The sequence below is a fragment of the Dermacentor variabilis genome, chromosome 6, assembly GCF_050947875.1.
Source record: "Dermacentor variabilis isolate Ectoservices chromosome 6, ASM5094787v1, whole genome shotgun sequence".
NCBI lineage: Eukaryota > Metazoa > Arthropoda > Arachnida > Ixodida > Ixodidae > Dermacentor > Dermacentor variabilis.
Window position 1 is genome coordinate 19143150 of NC_134573.1, and position 19926 is coordinate 19163075.

General features: G+C 46.9%; 1 protein-coding gene across 1 annotated transcript in view; it reads right to left on the reverse strand.

The window, feature by feature from the left end:
- LOC142584096 (uncharacterized) overlaps nucleotides 1-19926 on the reverse strand; it is a 160347-nt gene that overhangs the window by 85516 nt on the left and 54905 nt on the right. The window lies entirely within an intron of this gene.

Below are 19926 nucleotides of genomic sequence, written 5' to 3' on the forward strand. Positions count from 1 at the left end.
TTTTAAGGCATTGTTTGGGAGGAGCCTTTGATGCGAAATGTACGTAAAAGTGAATTTATCTGTAATGCCGCTCATGCACCACTTACGCACGTTTCGCCTCTACACGCAATACTCCTGTTAGGTCAATATACCGAAATGATACATGCTTGTAATTTACTTTCTTTCAGCTGATGGCATCCGGTGGAGCATCGTACGGCAACGACTGCTGCTTACCAGGTGCCACAACTTTGGATGAATGCAGAAGAACCCGGAATGAGCATTTATATAGAGCAAAATAAACATTTCATCATTTCAGAAGACGTCTTTTATTTTCTTTATTAAATGGCACCTGACAGATTCGGCGCAGTCTTGTAAAGGTCAATCGCAATCATTTCTACTTAATAATGAAACGATTCCACGCCAAGGCCACGCGAGGTTCAGTAGAAGCGAAAAAAAAAAAAATATGAATGCCGCGCCGAGCAGCGGAGCCGGCGCGGCGTGTACCAACTGGTGGTCAAAACGCGCGAGCCGAAAACCGAAACCGGAAGTAGTCAATACTATCCGCTTGCTGTGCTACAGTCAATTCGGCCGCTGGGCTCTATGGGAGTGTCCGCTCTTGTTAAGATTTGTTTCTCTATGCTAACAGTATGAAGCCTCAATGCAGTGATCACACGGGTTCGCAGCGACCGACTGCGCGTCCGCATGCACGTCCGCGCACTTTTCGCGCGTTTCAGCACCGTGCCGTGAGCCTTCGCACAATATGAGCATTTGACAGTACACAAGCAGCCATTGTTGCGTGGACGGTATCAGAGCTGTTGAAAAGTAAATTCGTTGTGGAGACTTCGACGCGTACGGCGACTTTAATGTGCCGTCGCGACGATGCAATCTTTCTTCTTCTACATTCTTGGACGTTTCAATATGTGTTTCTCAATTTGCGTTACACTGTATGTTTATCGATCTTCGGAGCGTGCGATTTCCCGCTGCTTCTTTTTCGTAATCCTGTACATTAATTCCTAACACAAAAATGACCATGTGCAATGGGTTTTTTAATGTGCTTCTTACCGCTCCCTTTCCCAGTGAACTCGCGAGAATGTAGCATCAACAAGTTCACAGACAAAGCCTCATGACACCAGTCGGGCAGCGGGCTGGGGCGAGCGTCTCAATTCCCGTTTTCGGCTGCTCACCGAACATCGCAGTCACGACACGCATCAGAAGCCTTTGTCACGTCTGTGTTTGATGCATACTCGAGTTGTAAGCGATTGCTGTTTGCCGGTTCTAAGTTTCGCGAGACAAGCTTCACGCAGCTCCTTCTCCTACGGCTACGTGTGAATAAGGCTGACACCAGTCTCTGCTCCGTACGTCCGGCACCACGGCACCGAGTAGTAGCCTACCACGCTACACGCCTCCAAAAGTAGCCACTAGCAATTATAGTGCTTTCAAATGCTATCACGCAGATACCCAAGGCGGGATAACATTGCCACTTTATCAGAACCGCAGTGCAGGTGGGACTTTATACTTTTGTTTTCAGTTCGGCACTTCTGAAGCAGCAGGCGCGGCCGCTGTGACCCTGGGATCACTCATACCACGTTACGCCGATGGGGGCGCCAGCTGTTCCAACGGTGGAGCTGGCTCCCAATATGCACGCTCTGAACCCCCCTCCGACACGGCGTGCAAGATAGTACCATCACCAGTGGAAAAGTCGACGGAAGAAGCAAAGAAAGCGTCACTTCAAAAAGGTTATTTATTTGTTGGCGCCCAGTGACCTGTCGTCAGGGCGTCAACGCGTCCTTTGCGGGATTTCTAAGCGGCGAGAGCCAACTGGTCGATTAGTTGCCCAGTAGACTTCCTGCCTTCAGGTGCAACCTTATGCTGTTGCCAAGGCGCGAACGCTCTACCCTGTTTACTGCAGACCTAAAGACAGATTTTTTTCACCCTGTTCATTATTTGCGCCCTCCACAGCTATACTGTGGAAGTACTTCCTTTCTACTACATTACGTTTATAAGTGAACTTTCTTTCGAATTATATTCTCTAATAAAGTTGAATTCTTGCTATCATTTTCGTGCGTAAACTACACAGAATACCCAGGCACCCTCTAATGAAATGCTTTCAATCCTTGCCTGATTACGCCCGCTATTGTAATGCAAACAAATGTAACTTGAACTAATCTTCTCCTAAAAAAACGCTGAATGAAACGCTGACAACGTCGTGAACAATATCAACAAGCGCCGTAGTACTTTATCGTATGATGCCCCTATTCGCAAGATTACTTGTGTCAGTCAGTCAGCAAACTTTATTAAGGTCCTAAGGAACTAATAAGTCGTAGTTGTGGGCCGCTCCCACGTTGCGGCCGGAAGACCATGGTCTTCCGCCCGTTCGCGGGCCCTTTGGACAGCCCTTAGTTGGTTCTGGGGGTCGCCGCTTTTAAGGGCCTCTTCCCAGTCCTCTTGTTTATTAATAGATACGTTTTGTAACGCAGAGCATTGCCAGAGCATGTGTGCTCACGAGCAATACTCTTTATTGCACTCGGGACAGTGTGAGTCGATGTCCGGAGTAAAGCGGCTGAACTTTCCTCTCGAAAGGAAAGATCCCGTTTGTAACATTCTCAATGTGGAAGGTTGAGGTCTAGTTAGCTGTGGGTGTGGCAGCGGGAATTGCCTGCGCCCAATCTGATAGTGTTTAACTATTTCATTAAAAGAGAGTAGAGGATCAGAGTTATGCTCACAATCCCGACTGCGTAGCGTATCACGACCATCCCGGAATGTTAGACCTCGCGCCTGGTCATAAACTAGCTATTTCGGGTTGGGTTTGCTGGGATGTACTATGGTTCTCATGTGCGCCGGGACCATGCGATACTGTGAACAGCATCAGGCGGTCTTTGCTTGATTATAGCCGCCGCCTCTTTCGAGATTAGGCCAGATAGAAAGGCTCGTATGGCTGATCTCAAGTCAGTGTAGTTGTAAGGCCGCGAGGGGTCATTCATAGCTAGCGTGATGGCAGACTGTTCAGCCGCCGCTACCGTGGTGTGTCTTACCGAAGCTGCATTAAGAATTTTCCAATGAGGATCAGCTACAACAGCTACAAATGAATCTGTGCGCCCATACTGGGCAACGTCTACATAGGCAGTTAATTGCAGGCTTTTGTGCGTAAAGTCAATGAGAGAGCGGGCTCGTGCCTTGCGCCTAGCTGCATTATATTGGGGGTGTACATTCCGAGGGAAAGGGCTAACTTGAAAGGTTGCCCTAATGGCGTGAGAGAGCATGATGGCATTCTCGTCGACCGAAGGGGGCTAGACCTGCGGACATTAATATGCTTCTGCCTGCCTTCGAAGACGAGAGGCGGACGGTTTGTGCCGTTCTTTGTGCTTCGATTACCTCCGTCAGGGTATTGTGAACCACTAATTGTAGGAGCTTCTCCGTGCTGGTGCTAGTGGGAATTCCCAGTATGTGCTTAATGTTTTTTCTCATCAGCGCATCAATTTTGACCTCCTCCGAGCGGGACCAGTTGAGCGCCGATGCTATGTAGGTTATGTGACTCATGAGGAATGCGATACAGCCTAAGGAGATTGCTCTCACCGAGGCCGCTTCTGCGGTTCGAGACTCTTGTGATTAATCGGGGCATGTTTTCCGTTTTTGCCTTGACGCGGACAACAGTTTGGTTGTTGCTTCTCTTTGCATTTGGGATCAAACCTAGAATCCTGACTGATTTGAGTCTAGGGATCACCTGACCAGATTCTGCGTATAGGTTAATAGGAATCTGTTCGAGAGGGTTAGAGTGCCTCTTGCCCCTGCGATCCGGTCTATAAAGCTATAGTTCTGACTTTGAGGGTGATAGACAGAGTCCCGTCCCTTTTAAGTACTCTTCCGTAGTATCCAAGGCCTCCTGAAGGGCACGCTCCACGGCCCCCTCGGACCCCCCACCGCTCCAAACGGGGATGTCGTCCGCATAGAACGCATGATTCGCGCCCTAGACCCCAGCCAGTTTTTCCGAGAGGCCTTTCATCGCTGTATTGAAAAGAAGGGGTGATATTACTGCACCCTGCGGAGTGCCCTTAGCCCCTAACTTGAACTCGTCGGATCTTTGTTGACCGATTTTAATAGTGGCTTTACGGTCCCTTAAGAAAGAGCTGACGTAAGTGTGAAAGCGTTTCCCTAAGTTTAGGTGCGAGATGGATCCCCCCCCCCCGCTGTAATGCCTACGGGCGTGCGGGTATTGTCAGAAATAAAAAATAAATAATAAATAAAAAATAAAAAATAAATGAATCTGTGTGTGATGGTGTCAAAGGCTTTGCCGAGATATAACGCTAAAATGTCTCTGAAATTCCCGGTGTTCACGTCGATTATCTGCCTTCTGATGAGAAACATATCTTGTGCGGATAGATAGGGCCTGAAGCCTACCATCTTATACGGGAACCGTTCTCGTTCCTCGATGTATCTCGTTACTCTCTCATGGAAGACGTGCTCATCCACCTTGCCCACGCAGGATGTGAGAGAGATTGGTCTAAGATTCTCGGGTGTGAGTGCTTTACCTGATTTCGGGATAAGAACAACAGAGGCCGTTTTCCAGTCCTCTGGGGCCCAGCCAGTTTCCCACGTGCTCTTGATCTGCCCCGTAAGCTTCTGAACTGATTTCTGAGCGAGGTTGCGCAGAAGTCTGTTGGAGATTCCATCCGGCCGCGGCGTCGCGCGGCCGTTAACTCGTGTAGCACCTTCCTGACTTCCGCTTTAGTCACCGGGGCATCAGGCTCCTCCATGGGTTCGCCTGTATACTCTGGGTAGTCCTCGTTCCCCGTGGGGCCTACGGGGAGATACCTGTCTGTTAGGCTCTGAAGTATGTCTATATCGGTTAGCCCCTTTCGTTTAAATCATGAATTATTCTATCAATAGCTAAGCCCTGATTGCTTTTGAATTGTGAGTCATCTAACACTTGCTTCAGCAGGTTCCATTTGCCTCCCGTACGCATCTGCCCGTCAACTGCCGAGCTCGTTCCATTGCTGCTTGCTTAACGCTTGGCAATACGCTTCGATTTCACGATTCAACATCGCTACTTTCTTACGCAGCCTCCGATTGAGCCTCTGCCTTTGCCATCTGGCGAGTAAGGAGTTTTTGGCCTCTGTCAAGTGCGCAAGTGCGCATCCATCCTGTTTACTTTTAGGTCAGTTTCGACTGTTTTAGTAGCAGCCTTGACGTCCTCTTTGATTCACCTTAAGAGGTCTTCAAAGGACTCGTACTCCTCCATGTCCTCTCCCCGGCGTTTACGGAAGGCGTCCCAGTCTACTATGGTGAATGCCCTAAGGGGTGCTGCGGCAACTTCCAGAGAAATCTGCACAATAAAATGGTCACTTCCCAGGTTCTCTTGCTTATTGTGCCAACTAACAGAGGTGGCATTCTTAACGAAGACCAGATCCGGCATGGTGTCCCGCGAGACGGAATTACCGATGCGCGTGGGAAACTGTGGGTCCGTAACTAGCTCCAAGGAGCAGTGTGTAACCGCTTGAAGTAGATTTATTCCTTCAAGGGAGTGTCTCACATAACCCCACACCTGATGCGCCGCGTTAAAATCTCCAGCTACCATAAGTTGAGAATCTCTTGCTTTCGCCGCCGCCTTGGCTATAATCGACAAGAATGCCTGGCGACGGTCTCTCGGGGAATTGTAAGTGCTTAAATTTCAACGCTCTTTTTAAGCCAGCTGCTGGGAATGATTTCGATAAGCATTACCTCCACCCTCGTGTTGCGCAGCTGCCATTTGTGCTCTTGAAAGGAACACTTCTTTGCAACTAGGACCGCCAGGCCAAGTTTGCCCTCTCCGGTTGCCGAGGTAGCTCGGTAACCTGGAAATGACGAAATTTCAGTTCTAGTTTCCTGTAGTAAGCTAACATGTAGTTTGTTCGACTGTGTCGCGATGAATTGCTGCAGTGGGGCCTTTCGCCTCTGAAAACTGGCGCAGTTCCACTGCCATATGAAAAATTCTTTAGTGTGGCCCGCCATTGTTAAGGCTTGAGAGGGCCTTTAGGACGCTACCTGTAGCTTCTCTAGCTGCCGCTGGAGCGACTTCCATACTCACTGGTTCAGCGCGCATAGTTTGCATGTTTTCTAGAACTTGGCCTCTAAAGAGCAGTATTTGATAGCCCTTGATCAATTCATTCATGGATTTTTGTAAACGGTTCAGCGAGCGTTGCATCGCTGCCTCCGCCGTGGCAGTTTCTTCGGCTGCCTCCTGCGAGGACGTGGCCCTAAGTTTAGTAGTACGCGCCTGCGCTTCTCCGTTTGCCGAAGAGGACTCTTGCCTTTGTTGTAAGTTTGCTTGCCGAAAGGCCTCGAAATCGGCCTTCATATTTTGGGTTTCTGCCTTGAGGTTAGCGTTTTCTTGCAAGAGCTGTGTTACTCGGGGGTCTTCCCTATGCTCTGGCAATGTTACCTGCGTTACCTTTTTTGGCACCTTGTCAGTCTTGGGCTTGACTCGGTCCGCCCATGAGGGTCCAGGTCCTTCCTAGATGCGCGCCCGGGATTGGGAACGCCCCTTGGAGCGGGAGGTCCTCTGGAGTGGGAGCGGTCCCTGAAGCGTGACCCGGGGGCGCCCTCTGGAGAGGCTGCATTGATGATCCGGTGGCTTCAGCTAACGCACACGTCCAGGCGCGCTTGTGAGACTGGAGTCACGTGAACGAACTCCCTGGGCGGCCTGTGACATCTTGGCGCGCCTGCGCCGTCGTCGTCTTTGTCGTACTATGTAGGGCAGCTGGAATCGCTGCTTGCACTTGTGGTCCGCAGTGAGGTGAGGACCCCCGCAGATGGAACACTTTGACGTGCACTGATGATCTTCGGCTGGGGAGGCTACACCGCATCCCCTGCATTTCTTCCTGCTTGGGTTCGGGCACACATCAGCTCGATGTCCCAAATCGCCGCAGTTGTAACACACTTCCACTTGTATTCTGTATAGCGTGCAGGGCAGCATGCCCGTGCCACACATGACGTAGTTCGGCACTCTCATACCTTCGAAGAGCACCACCACCGCCGTAGTAGTCTTGATGCGTCTCACCTCGAGTGCTTTCTGGTTCCGTTGGTTGACAATCATTGTCCGCAACTGAGTATCGCTGAAGTCGGCGTCGACCCCGCGAACGACTCCCTTGCATGTGTTCGAGGCATGTGTCCGAGGCGGCTAAATAAGCTGCCACGTCGTACTTGCCTTCCCTGAGGTGTATCTGCTGAACGGACGCCTAGCCACACGCGTTCATCATCATCATCATCATCATCATCATCATCATCATCATCCTGGTTACGCTCACTGCAGGGCAAAGGCCTCTCCCATACTTCTCCACTACCCCAGCCCTGTACTAATTGTGGCCATGTTGTCCCTGCAAGCTTCTTAATCTCATCCGCCCAGCTAACGTTCTGCCGCCCTCTGCTACGCTTTCCGACCATTATAATCCATTCTGTAACTCTTAATGACCATCGGTTATCATCCCTCCCCATTACGTGTCCTGCCCATGCCCCCCATTTCTTTTTCTTGATTTCAACTAAGATATCATTAACTCGCGTTTGTTCCCTCACCCAATCTGATGTTTTCTTATCCCTTAACGTTACACCTTTCGTTCTTCTTTCCATAGCTCGTTGCGTCGTCCTCAATTTAAGTACAACCGTTTTCGTAAGCCTCGAAGTTTCTGCCCCGTAGGTGGGTACTGGTAAGACACAGCTGTTATATACTTTTCTCTTGAGGGATAATGGTAACCTGCTGTTCATGATGTGAGAATGCCTGCAAAATGCACCCCAGCCCATTCTTATTCTTCTGATTATTTCATTCTCGTGATCCGGATCCGCAGTCACTACCTGTCCTAAGTACATGTATTCCCTTACCACTTCCAGTGCCTCACTACCTATCGTAAACTACTGTTCTCTTCCGAGTCTGTTAAACATTAGTTTTCCGCAGATTTATTTGTAGACCCACCCTCCGGCTTTGGCTCTCCAGCTCAGTGAGCATGCATTGCAGTTGGTCCCCTGAATTACTAAGCAAGGCAATATCATCAGCGAATCGCAAGTTACTAAGGTATTCTCCATTAACTCTTATCCCCAATTCTTCCCAATCCAGGTCTCGGAATACCTCCTGTAAACACGCTCTGAATAGCATTGGTGAGATCGTATCTCCCTGTCTGACGCCTTTCTTTATTGGGATTTAGTTACTTTCCTTATGGAGGACTACGGTGGCTGTGGAGCCGCTATAGATATCTTTCAGTATTTTACATACGGCTCGTCTACACCCTGATTCCGCAATGCCTCCATGACTGCCGAGGTTTCGACTGAACCAAACGCTTTCTCATAATCAATGAAAGCTATACGTAAAGGTTGGTTATATTCCGCACATTTTTCTATCACCTGATTGATAGTGTGAATATGGCCTATTGTTGAGAAGCCTTTACGGAATCCTGCCTGATCCTTTGGTTGACGGAAGACTAAGGTGTTCCTGATTCTATTTCCAATTAGCTTAGTAAATACTTTGTAGGCAACGGACAGTAAGCTGACCGGTCTATAATTTTTCAAGTCTTCGGCGTCCCCTTTCTTATGCATTAGGATTATGTTAGCGTTTTTCCAAGATTCCGGTACGCTCGAAGTCATGAGGCATTGCGTATACAGGGTGGCCAGTTTCTCTAGAACAATCTGCCCACCATACTTCAACAAATCTGCTGTTACCTGATCATCCCCAGCTGCCTTCCCCCTTTGCATAGCTTCCAAGGCTTTCTTTACTTCTTCGGGCGTTACCTGTGGTATTTCGAGTTCCTGTAGACTATTATCTCTTCCATTATCGTCGTGGGTGTGACTGGTACTGTATAAATCTCTATAGAACTCCTGAGCCACTTGAACAATCTCATCCATATTGGTAATTATATTGCCGGCTTTGTCTCTTAACGCAAATATCTGATTCTTGCCAATTCCTAGTTTCTTCTTCACTGCTTTTAGGCTTGCTCCATTCCTGAGAGCTTGTTCAATTCTATCCATATTATACTTTCTTATGTCTGCTGTCTTACGCTTGTTGATTAACTTCGAAAGTTCTGCCAGTTCTATTCTAGCTGTAGGTTTAGAGGCTTTCATACATTGGCGTTTCTTCACCAGCGTAGAAACCACCAGAATGTTCTGAGCAGCGTTGGGGCAGATTATGTCTTCACCAACTTCGTTCGAAGCTAAGGCCGCCGCCATGGCCAAAGCTTGGGCTAGTCGAATCGTACTGACTTTCTTAACGTCAAGGTCTTATCTTGGTCTGACGATGATGCGTATATGGTTCCGAGGCATTTTCGGGAGTCTTGAAGCATTCACGAGCTGCTTCATCGCGCTCTGTCGGGTGGCCGTGCGGCGGCCACCTTTCCCGCCATTATGCGTCTCCGTGCTGGCCGTCGACTTCGGCGTCTCCGGTCGAGCCTTCTTGTTTCTGCCCGCTGCTGTGGTCCAGCCCGGGCAATTTGCTTCGGCGGGGTCGATCTCGACCCCTTCCACCATCTTAACTTCAGGCATTTCGCCCCACAACGCCGAGTAGGCCGTGGCTTACCACGGACGCCGCGCCGACGCTAGGCTGCGTCCGTTAGGGTGAGCCGACGAATACCTTGGTCGGTAGTTCAATGTCTCTCAAATCGTTGAAAAGCTCCCCTATCGACAAGAGTCCGGTATGGGCTGTTTCCTTGTTACATACTGCGTCGCATGATGCACAACATTCCAGGATTTGGAAAAAAATTCACCAAAATCATTTGAAAAAGCAGGAGCCGATGTTTGCGAGTCCGCACTACTCGGCGCCCCCTGGCGTTTTCCCTACTTTTGTGTGTTTCGTTTTTGGGTGGGGTGGGGGGGGGGTTCGGATGTACTCTTATACCGTAGAAACGCCCCTCCGACGTCTCTGATGTGCTCGTTTTATTCTCAAGCACACGATGTAAACTGTCATCGCCGCAACTCGGTTCACGTTCACCATGGCGTGTCGTTCATGTATGACCACGCTGATTCATTTGTTTTTTTTTTATTTACGCATACTGTTCGCCTGTCGGCCGTTACAGGGTGGGTCGAAGTAGCACTTCAGCGATTAGTACAATACATGGTATTACAATGGTACATATAGAAAAAAACAAAAACAAAAGAAAACAAGTCAATAGCGGTATTTCGGCTATTAGTACAGTACATGTAGGCAGTACATGAATAGCGTTTTATTAGGTGAACATAAGCGAACAAAGAAGATAGATAAGCGAAATATTATACATATACTCCGATCAATATGAGTATAAACGCAGTGTTAATAAACGAGGTCATACACTCCCCCTCCTGAAGAAAAAAAAACAACAAAAAAAACACGTATACGTGCGTGCATCTTTCAATGTTGCTTTAAGTTTTTCTCGAATTCTTCCGCACTGATGCTTTCTCGCGTTAACACCGGAAACTCATTCCATTCTTTAATGGTTCTTGGGAAGAAGGAAAATGCGTAGGCGTTAATGTGCATCTGAGGTATATGAAAATTATTATATTTCCTTTTCCGTAGTGTTCTACCTTGTCGTGCTATCAAATACTGTTCGCTATTGATGTTGAATGTGTTTTTAGTGAGAAGAAAAAAGAACTTTAACCTAGCTATGCGCCTACGTTCAGCGAGCGTAGGCAAGTGAAACAATCCGAGCATTTCGGAGACTGAATCTGTGCGAGAATAACGCGATAGAATAAACCTTGCTGCTCGACGTTGAACTCTTTCCAGTCTCCCAATTAACCCTGACTGACAAGGGTCCCAGATTATGCTGGCATATTCAAACGTGGGTCGAACGTACGTTAAGTAAGCTGTTAGTTTTACTGAATGTGAGGCTAACTGCAATTTCCGTCGTAAGAACCAAAGCTTCCTTTCCGCAGTTTGGAATATTTTTGTAACATGGTTCGACCAGCTTAAATTCGCGGATGTATGTATGCCTAAGTATTTCAGCACGTCAACCGTGGAAAGCACCGAAGAATTCACTGTGTAATTAAAATAAAAAATATGATTTATTTTATTCGTTATACGCAATACAACAGTTTTACTCTCATTTATTTTCATTTTCCATTTGTCACACCATTTTTCTACAGCCCTAAGAGCGTCACTGAGTAATTTCTGATACTTCTGTGCTGTTAACTTCTTTGTATACTAAGCAATCATCGGCGAAAAGTCACACCGTGATACCTTCGTCAATTGCAGAGGAAATGCCATTAATATATACTAAATATAGTACAGGGCCTAACACAGACCCCTGTGGGACACCAGACGTCACGTTCAACGGCTTTGATTTAATGTGTTCCACTTCAACGTATTGGGTTCTGCCCCGGAGGTACGCGGTTATCTATTTTACTATTTTCGCGTTTATTCCCATATTAGTCAGTTTCACAATCAATTCTGCATGTACCACTCTGTCGAATGCTTTCGACAGATCAAGACAGATGGCATGTATCTGTTTCTTATTGTTTATTGCACTGGCAAAGTCATGGATGGTTCCAAGAAGCTGTGTTGTTGTGGAAAGGCGCTGTCGGAATCCGTGTTGGTTGGGAAAAAAATGAGTTCGCATTTTCGATGTACGTGTAAATTGACTTGGCTACAACATGTTCTAGGAGCTTGCAGCAAACGCAGGTCAGCGATATTGGACGATAATTTTCAATTATCTGGCTATCTCCAGATTTGTGCACAGGTATAACATTTGCCGTAAGCCAGTCATCAGGGACTCGGCCTTCCGCAAGTGACACGTCAAACATAATTTTTAAGTAATGCGCAACCCATTCCGCATACCTGCGCAGAAATGCGTTGGGTATGTCATCGGGGCCTACCAATTTTTTGACGTCAATGTTTAGTAGAAGAACTACAATTCCACCATACGAGACTTCAGCGTCTGACATCTCTTCCGAGCGAAGCGATGGGGAGAGTATGGATTCAGTACTGGATTCTGATGGAGCAGAAAACACAGACTGGAAGAAGTCATTGTAAGAAGAAGCAATGACTCCAGGATAAGTACAGTGTTATCAATTACAATGCTCTGCGACTCGTTGTCCTTTTGCGACATGTGACGCCAAAATTTATCGGGAGACGACCTCATGAAATCTGTCAATGTTTCTTTGTAATATTCACTTTTGGCTTCAGTAATCATATAACGCAGTTGTGCAGACAACTCAGTTATTTCTGCGTGGTCTTTGGTTACTTTCCGTCTCTGGCGGCTTATTGGACGTTTTAGTTGGACGATTTCCCTGTTGATCCAAGGGTTCCGTTTAGTTTTCTTTCTTTTACGAACCGGCACAAATTTGATAATACAATATAAAATAATATCCTTGAATGATTGCCACATGGTGTTGAAATCACTTTGAGAATCAAAATTTTCCAGTGCAAATGACAAGTAGTCAATGATACTTGTGTCATCAGCTTCCAAAAAATTTGTAACAAATGTAAATGGGTTGGTATATACTATTTTGTGCGTCATACTTCACCACATTCATTTTTCAAACTATGCCAGAGGTCGAAAAGGTGTTTCTTCAAGACGGCGGGGATGTTCAATATGGCTATCCTCAAGTACATTTCGGAAAGTTCGCTCCCCGCTTTATCTCCAGTGTCATTTCTTACACTACTTACTCGCACTAGACACAACACAGACACGCAACGACCTTATAGAATTCCTAGGTATACTTTGTGGCGCAACATACATTGCTTGAAAAGGGGCAGAAGAAAAGAAGACAGTGAAGCGCCAAACTGACGTTGGCGCTTCACTGTCTTCTTTTCTTCTGCCCCTTTTCAAGCAATGTATTTTGCGCCACCAAGTATACCTAGGAAATCTAAGCACCAACTTACCCAAGAAGTCCTTTTGGAAGACCTTATAGAAGTACCCATTACACGCTAGTTGACTTGCTGTCGATGTACATTTCCGTTGGTTACCGGGATAGGAGTGTGGTGCTCTTTTTGGTGACATTATCGGTCTACGTCCTCGCTCAAGAACACCACTCGTTATTTTTATCGACAGGAGCATAGTGTATTTCCTCTGAATGCTTTCGGCTTTAGATGTGACCTTGCACGCCCGCTTATTCTGTTACGCTGACGGCGACTGTTGTCGTCAGGCTTCCGCCTCATTCTGAGCTTCGGCGTTACCAAAAAGCGCAGATAGCTTCGCAAACGTCTTCGCAAACAAACCACCAGAATTTGAGCCTATGTTATCGCAGAATGCTGCATTTGGGAGCTGGGCACGCTATCCATTACGCTACAACAGAAAAGAAACCTAGCTGGGCCGGTCGCGGGCAACACTTTCCGGATTCGTGATGCGTCGATTTAAAATATACGTTTCTTATCTACGCCTGAGTGACAGCGATATAGGCGAGGTGCGTTACGCTAGCTCGTGGCTTTGGACTAACGACTCTCTTCACGCAGCACTTTTGTCTTATGCGTGTTTGCGAACGGGAGTGAAAAGGAGGAGGGTAACACGTTTTCCTTAAAATGAAACATTCGGTATAACCCTTTGTTTGACGGTTGGGCACATGTCAAGGGCCCACGATACGAACGACCTTCAAGTCTGCGTCAGCTTGCAAAGGGGGACCTCAGACGAAACGTTGTCAAGCGGATAGGCTTTTAATTATCATAAGGATATCTTTATTGAAACTCCTTACCATGGGGGCAAAGCCGACTAATAAGCATTTAAGTTTTCTGTATAATTAAGACCTCCTGTTAGTATAAGGTTGCTGTCTTTTACAGCCTCCTAAGTAAAAAGTAAATTATGAAAAAGGAATAGCTGCAGTAAATTTGTAAACGCACACGCCAACAAAAGTCCTAGTCCCCCATTTCGCAGTATTCACTCAATGAAGATGTAGCACATCTATACTGTCAAGTTGTAGTGACGTGAAGAACAAGGCAGCTCCAAAAGAGTGAGTCGCGAATACAACTCATTATAAAGGCGAACTTGTGCTCGAATAGAAAATTACTCTCAAAGAAGAACGATGGCTGCGTGCAAGGTAGTGCCTCCTCTGAATCTGATGTAGGGATCAGGGCATCGGTTTCTTCATATTGGAATGCACCTACACTGCAGCGCTATCTCGGGTCCTCAAATGTGATGGAGAATGTACGTCAATATTCGCTTCACGCACGCAATCGGGTAATATAACGCTCTTTCGCTATTGAATCCGGGACAACATGCTGGACAATAAAAAACACATGCAGGCGCGTCTTGAGCTAACCGATAACTTTAGGAGTATGGCCAGATGCTAAAAGAAGTTCTCACCCCCACGCCCTCCAAAATGAAAATAGTGTACAGTTGCTTTGAATATTACCTGAAACATAGTGCTCGTGTTAAAAAGGGCCCCCAAGACTGCGCAGCGGCGCCGACATCCCAAAAATTCAAGAGTTGCACAGTTTCCAATTACTGGGATTTATAAAACGAGCATCTCGTGGTTCAATGTAGCCCTGTTGTCCAGGTGTCAGTTCCACCACGGGTGCTGTGTTAGAGCTCTTATTTTATGTCACCATTAATTGTCACAACATCGCAATATCTTTTTTTTTAGATCTACCGATTGGACAAGCAAAATATATGGAGAAAAACCCTCATCCTAATATTTGAGTACTTCTTGTTCTAACGTACATATCCGGCGCTGATCCATATGTTATGAAGTGCTGAAGTCAGTGTGACGTTAGGAAGTCGGCCTTGCTGTTGCTGTGTGACCCAGTTTACGCGACTACAGCAAAGCGCAGGACGAGTTGACGTGCTGTTGCATCGGCCAATAACAGGAAACGGAGGACGCAGCTGGGTTCCGCTAAGACGGGACGCGGGAAACAACCAATCGTGGAAAGAAATCGGATTAGTGGCTGCACCGTAGAAAAGGCACTAGATCTGCACCCTCGCTCGGAACAAAAGGGTAGACGGTGTGAGCTGAAGGGGAGCGCTCGGGGAGACGGGCGTGAAGATAAGAGGTGGGGGTGCTTGAGGTCACCGCCACCGCTAATGCCCATGCACTTCGCACATGTCCCGTCGACCGTCTCGGTGACGTAAATTGAGCGACACGACACTGTCCAGCCAGTTCAATCGAGGGTCAATGTTCGACATCCGCGTGCGCCTTCTGAGAACGCATGTGAAAACGACGGTAGCTGTACCACCACTTAGCCGGCTACGACCGATGGATGCTTTTGTGTGCGATCACCATCGGGTCCAAATTAAGGTGCTTGGATTTCAAGCGAACCGGCCTACAGCTGCACGGGGGACAGAGTTTTCTCAGTACTGGCAGGGCAGCCCACTGTACAGCAGACATGCAGTCAATCAGCCGTGGTTTCATGGAAACATTCTCGCAGCTTGCGTGGCAGCCGCTTGCAGGTGAAAAGCGGAGGACATCAAGGGCCGATAAACACAGCCTAACGTAGGGGGGAGGGAGATGGCACGTGTCTGAGAAAGCCTATCCCCTGGCGTGTTGTAAAGAGTGCCACTGTTTCCAACAATGTCATGTGCAGCACGAAGGTGGTTGTGCTATTGGTTACAATGATGTGAAGTCGCATGTGTGATTGGCTGGTTTGCGACTTATTTGTGCAACTGGCGGCTTAAAAAGTCATGTTTGGTTGTGTGGAGAGGGCGAAGTTTCGGGCTTGGACTCGGACAGACGCTTCGGCGTTTGAATAAAACGTCACTTCATCGGACAACGGCTCTTCCTTCGCGCTGCCACCGTGCACTCGAATCATCGAGGGGCGCCGACTTCGGACCATAAACACCTTCCCTCCTTAACTAGTGTTGAAGCTACCAGAGGACAAAGGGAAAGGAAATTAACTGATGTATTGAATGCTTTCCCCCAGGCCGCTGTTTTTTTTTCTAATTATGCCAGGAAACCGAGCGTGATGCCAGCCACGCTCTGAAATCTAATCAGGAGCATGCACGTTCTCTTACACCTTGTGTGACGTGCCGTAGCGCTCAGGTGTCCCTTGTATGATGCGGGAGAATCGGTTATGAAGGCAGAAGTGCACAGTTGGCCGCATGTGCTTGAGCTGATGAAGTTGATTTGATTTACGCCAAGAAATAACCAGTCCAAACTTTCAGACTTCATTTCTACGAAGCCTACAGCACCATCAATATTCCGGCTCCTTTTATCTGCACCAAACAAAATTACTAAACCAATACAAGTATCGATCTCTGCATACGGAGTAAGTTGAGAAGTTGCGTGCGTGATTAACAAAGCTACGTTAATGAAATTTTCAGTAATTTATCTTAGGTGGCTAAATAAAATGAGCAGTTGTGAGCCCGTGCTCAAGATTATCAAGCCGAGCAAAGAAATTTTGTTTAAACATGCTTCTCTAAGAACCATGCGAACAAAAATTTTCCAATTAATCGAACTTGGAAACCGTAATAGACGCAGAAAAAGAACATTTGTAAAGTCACAGTAAAGTCGGGCTTCATAACGGGACACAAAGGAGGAACCACACTGCGCTAACAACTTGAAGCGCTGTTCTTTCTGTGACAATGAACGAACTAGCTCCTCAGTCAACTCTTGCAAACCTGTTAAGAGAACCTGACCGCACCTAGCCTTTCGTGGTGCTGTCATCAATCGTATGGCCCCCTGAGCATTTTCCTTGTGGCCAGTCCACTTTCGATTTTTATTTTTGTTCACGCTGTTTTTTCGAAGGCAATCAGTTTAAACTTCTATTGTAAATATATAAGTGAACATGTGCCGCCGGAAGCTTGCACGGTCGCAGAAGCGATGCATGACGCAGCGATAGTGCTGATTTAGGGCGCCGCTGCCATCAAGACAATGAGCTGCAGCCGAGGGAAGGAAGATAACGAAAGTGAACGGCTTGGTAGCTGCTCACCGAGCCGTGCCGATGGTGACGGTGCCATCGTGATGAAATCTGGGGCGGCGATATTGACGGCTGAGGAGGTTTTTTTTCTTCTTTTATTCTATTTTTTTTTTCACAGCGAAGCCGTTAAGAGGAAGCTTTAGCTCGGGTCCAACTCCTAGGCGGCTTATTAAATAGATGTAAAACGCAGCAGCGCTTTTCTGAGATAATCACCGAACGGATTTCAATGAAATTTGTTGCGTTCGAGAGAGAAAGGTAAATTATAGTGACTTTTTGAATCCGAATATCCATTTAGGGCCTTAATACTGTTAAAAATTTCAAAAATTCGAAAGTGTGAAAAAGGTTGAAGCACGAAGCCTACAAATTAATAGCTCTGCATCAAGAACAGATACTGCGGTTCTGTAAACGGCATCCATTAGAGCATTGAAAGCAGACAAATTTAATATGTCAATTTTTATCTTACTTCAACTTTTTACGTTGTGTACAAGGGTTATGAGAAAGCTGTATTTCCATATTACTAAATTACTTGAGATTTATATGAGAAAAGACGGTGAATGCGGGAGATGGAAATTCAAGACGATGAGCAAAACGTGAACAAGGTGAATGCAGGAGCCAACGTTTCGACAAGTGGACTTGTCTTCTTCAAGGCGACGTACGTTTTGCTCATCGTCTTGAGATTTATGTGTACTATATCAATTTTGTCCGCTTTAGGTATACTGTTAAATACAATGCACAAAATTATGATATAATTTTTTATTGCCGAAAGACAGATTTGTAAACTTGATAGTTTCATTTCCCGAAAATTTACGATTTTTGCCGGTTTGTAATAAAGAATTGACAGCCTAAATAAAAAAATTCGAAACGAACAGCCACTAGGTTCTAAGTTTTTCTTTTAAATGCAATAAAGGCCGTTAAACTCGGCGTAGTGGTTGACTGGGAAACGAATTCTCTTTTTTATATGTATTTAGATAGGTGCACCCGAGCTGAAGCTTTTGCCCACCATCGTGTCGGCGGGTAGAAGAAAATCTCGAAGATAGCGCAATGCCGGGCCAACCCGCCGCGGAGGTGACGCAGGTGTCAAGAACCGCACTGCGTGGGCCCATCGCGAAGATAGTGGAATGCCGATCCGCGACGGAGGTGCAGTTCACCAGTAAAGGGACAGTAAAGGAAAATACTAAGTCGACGTGAACTGTTTAAATGTCATTCTTGAAACGTCGCAGCGCTTGTTTCGTGTCGAGACTTCGTCTATGAGAAATTTGTATCTGAAGGGTACGAATACCTTTTTTTCGAAGTTCAAATCTCTCGCCATTCAACTGGAGTCGTGATGACGTTGCACGCGTCATCACTGCCATTTGCTTCCATCGGGAAGTAAAACGGCGCCCGATAGACGGCGGCACCGAGCGAACACTGAGCGGCGAATTCGCCGCTGCAGCTGCTTTTTGGTCGAGTGGCGTAGACCGTTCGGGCATCCCGCGACCTCACACGGAAGCTGAATTCTTTACTACTTGCAGGTTATGCGAGTTTCACGAGCCAGCAAAACCAGCGTAGCACTACAATTTCAGGAAAGTACTGAAACACGAAAGCGTGGGCGGCGCAGAGTTGAGTGAAAACGAAACCATTCAAGCGCCCGCGTCGTGGTCAACGCTCATTTCTATTAGTTCTTTTTTCTAAACACGAAATGGAACTGGACAAGTAGCATTTTATTTCACCTCCAATCCAATACGAGTATGCTTTTTGCAACGAGTAGTTGAGTACTAGTGACAGAATTTAACTGAGGAGTGCTTTCGTCATCGGGCAAGTAGTGTTTGAATGTCCTGGGGGAGTCTCTAATCGTGTCCAGCATTTACATCGATTTCTCGATTATAACGGCTCTGTTCGCTTTAATATGGACGCCTTAGGGATCCTAGAGCACTAATCTATCACTCTAGCTTGTCTTAGTATTTTCCTTTAGTGTACCTTGAAAGGAACCACGTAAACAGCTTGGCTGGTCATACTTGTTCACAGAGCGGAAGGGAAGCGCGTTTTCTTTCTTTTTGCAATGATTTCTCTTTTAGAAAAAGATAGTGCTGTCAGTGCAATGTAATTTATCCTTGTCTCGTAGATTTAAATATGGGTTTAAATAAACTCTCCATTCCATTCGTACGGTAGAGTAAGCGAGAAAATGCGCACTAGTTCGCTCGCTCGCTCACACACACACACACACACACACACACACACACACACACACACACACACACACACACACACACACACACACACACACACACACACACACACACACACACACACACACACACACACACACACACACACACACACACACACACACACACACACACACACACACACACACACACACACACACACACACACACACACACACACACACACACACACACACACACACACACACACACACACACATAAACACACACACACACACACACACACACACACACACACAGACACACACACACACACACACACACACACACACACACACACAGACACACACACACACACACACACACACATAAACACACACACACACACACACACACACACACACACACACACACACACACACACACACACACACACACACACACACACACACACACACACACACACACACACACACACACGCACACACGCACACACAGACACACACACACACACACACACACACACACACACACACACACACACGCACGCATGCGCGCACAAACACAAACGCAAACACACAGAGATACGACACCTGCTCGCCCGCATCCACATTTACATGCGCCTACGCAGGCACACACTCGTGCCCACGCATATTCAAATACTGAGACACAAACGCACGCTCTCGCAAATACAAGGACATGCACGCGGGGTCAAGGTGTGCACTCCCATATACACTCCCTCTCCTTCGCTGTTGCTTCACAAAAACATGCGCGTGCAAACAGACTGAATGACACTCACTCTGCGATTACTGTTCAGAACTCCAGCTATAATAAATCGCTTTATGGTTTCAATTTAGCGCTTCTTCCAGTCAATGTGCCCTCTACTGAGAGGATGCAAACCATTTGCTACTGTCGTTTTACATAACCACCCATCCCTGACCAAAGTGCTGCTTTAACACACCGCCAATGTTCCGATTAATTGCCATAAATGCAAATGTTGTTACAAGGGACTAC